The sequence below is a fragment of the Octodon degus genome, unplaced genomic scaffold (assembly GCF_000260255.1).
Source record: "Octodon degus isolate 3935 unplaced genomic scaffold, OctDeg1.0 scaffold00061, whole genome shotgun sequence".
NCBI lineage: Eukaryota > Metazoa > Chordata > Mammalia > Rodentia > Octodontidae > Octodon > Octodon degus.
This window is the reverse complement of record NW_004524637.1, coordinates 156,459-159,560: the sequence shown is the minus strand read 5'-3', so window position 1 is coordinate 159,560 and position 3,102 is coordinate 156,459.

The following is a 3,102-nucleotide window of genomic DNA, read 5'->3' as shown; positions in this document are numbered from 1 at the left end:
ATATGCAGTGTATTATTTGTTGAAACTGTACTTTTGATTTGTTTTGAAACTGTCTCATTGCTATATGTTTATCAATAAAACTTTGAAAAGAAAAAAAAAGAAAGAAAGAAAGAAATTCACACATGAACTACAATGAAAATATCAATGGCACTCTACAAAAAAAAAAAATCTTTACTTCAATTTTCACACCTAAGGCAATCTGCCCAATGACAACAGCATGTTCTATATACACACATTGCTTTCACTGTGCAATTGCTTACACATTGCACATGTCTGGTGGTACTGGGGATTGAACTCAGGGCCTTGCGCATGCTAGGCAAGCACTCTACCACTGAGACACATCTCCAGCCCCTTGATAGCACATGTCTTTAACTTTCCTGGCCTATTTGTAGGACACATTTGACTTCTCGATGGTCTTGCTGTTTTGTCAGGAGGCTCTTATTGTATCATACAGTCTCTAGTTAACAGGAACATAAAATATTACTAAAATAAATTATTAATTTCTTTATATGTATTGTAAATTTAGAAAAGGCATCAGTGTTTTCAAAATAGCTGTATACTTCCTTACAAATCCTAAAAGATAACATCAAAAATATCTTCCTATATGAATTACAATGAAAATTCTAATAGAACTCTACAACAAAAATAAGTTTTGCCTCAACTGTCACACCTAAGGTAGTCTTCACATATGACAACTGCGCATTCCACACACAAGTATTTCTTACACTGAATATTTGGTCTTGTTGCAAGTTTCCACCTCATGCTTCTGTCTTGTTGAGGTTTCCCTATCACTATTTCCATCATGGTGCAATGCTGACATCAGTAGTACCTGTTTGTTTTTCTTTGAGATATATAAAGCCAATGTGGTATCTTTCTGAAATCCACAGATGCTACTATACAATATCTGTTTTGAAATTGCACCATTTCATTTGGAATGTCTGCTTTGTTCTTGTGTACAGTTTCTGCATTGGTCAACCTGTGCTCTGTTAGGGAATGTGACATCAATTGGAAATTGGTATAGCAATCGTCCAATGTCACATTGTGATTAGTTTGTGAGATGGGAGCAACAAATCCACTACAATATCATTCCATTTATTACTATATGAATAAGGACATGATGGCTGGGTTCCAGGATAAATGTCTAAATTGAAAGAATAATAAATCTTCACATCTACAAGGGCATAAATTTTTATGTCATAGTTTGACCTATCATTTTTCCAAAAGTCTTTTACATTGCTGTGCTTACCATGTGCACTCTGTCCTAAGTACAGCAGACCTATGAATACTTCCAGTTCACCTAGTGAGGTGTCATAAGTACATTTTTAATATGGCTATTGGTGCACACAAGGCATTTTATTTTCAGCTCAGCACTTCATCTATCACAATTTCCAGCATAGAATGGTAGTGCTGGCATTCTGTCCCATAAGTTTCACCCTGGCAAAAGCGTCACTATATTTTTTAGGCCTAGTTCTAATGCTGAATCAGTCCATTTGGTTGGGTGGCCCTTGGCAACATTTTGGTTAGTCAAATCTGTGTTCACATTGCGGGATTCTTCCTCATTTGACCCAAGCCCTGCATTGCCTGTGTTGGTATCAGTGGATCCTTGCTCCATTTCACTGTCATGGGAGCTTTGGCTCCCTGGCCACCATCAGTGTCACCACCATTCTCATCATCCACCCACCACTCTTGGATCATCTTCATCATCATGGATTACTTACACACAAGTAATCTGATGTTTCACTCTTGCCCTTCTCCAAAACTTGAAAATCTGTTTTTATGTGCCACTGTACTGAACTGGGCTACTATTAACCAGAAAAAAAATCAAAAGAAAATTTTCATTTAACAAATCCTGGAGTGGTATGAATCTATTGCACCCTCCATGATGCCTGGGTAAACATATACAAAACCAGTTAGATGGAGGAGAAACGTGGGCCCAAATTCCATCTGGATACTTCTGCACACTTGTATACTCCTTGCCTTTCATCATTCCAAGGGGATAAACACATAGATTGTTTTCTGCATCCCTCAGGGGAAGGTACTGAGATGCACACTGAGCTACTATTATACTAACGTGAACATTTACAGTGAAAAGTAAAGGAGGGGCCCAGTGAACCCAGCCTTATATTCTAAGAATTTTTAATTCTTTCTTTCAGCCCTTTCCCTCTACATTTCCCCCTCCCTCCATCTTTTCATCCCCTCCTCATTTGCAAAATATCTAACGCCCCACTTCTTATTATCTATCTTTTATTTTGCTTTTTGTTTAGTATGTTTGCTTCTGTGAAGAGAGTAGGAGAAAGAAAATTCCCAGCTCCAGGCTGTGGTGTTTAAAGCAGCCACACTGTGTCCCCACAGTGCTATCAAGCATGTGTGGCTCACAAAACAGCAAAAGCCAGAGCCTTTCAGCTCTGCAAGGACCCTAAAAACCTGTCGTGATGCCCTCTGGGTGGGCAGTGCTTCTCTGCTGTCTGCTCTAAGTGCCAGCAGCCTACAGCAATATTACTATTTTCTTTTTGTTCTTAAATTTTGCAGAGTAATAGATACAATGGATTGACTGCAGCAATCATTCCACCATGCATTCGAATAGCAAAACATCATGTGGTATACCTTAAATATAGATGCTAAAAAGAGGATATCTTTTAAAAACAGAAGTAAAAGATGTGGCACCAAGGACCATTTCTTTACATTTCTGTATATTTCTTTTTAATTTAAAAAATAGTTATAGGCTTATAGGAAATTACAAAAATGTGGATCCCCATGTGTCCTTCACCCAGCTTCCTCCAATAGTAACATCAGTCATGATTACAGTATAATATCAAAGGTGGGTAATCAATAGTGATACAATGCTGATAGCTAGCCCCTATTGGTATGCTCAGTGATGTGTGTGTGTGTGTGTGTGTGTGTGTGTGTGTGTCTGTCTGTCTGTCTGTCTGTCTGTCTATCCATCTGTCTTGTATCCAGGTTATATAGATTTGGAGATCCTCCCCCATAATCAAGGAACAGGACTACTCCACCACCTTTAGGAACTCCTTCACACCACCCATTTATGGCTGACCACTCTTTCCCATTCCTAGCCCCAGGGAGCCTCTACTAGGGATACTTCTC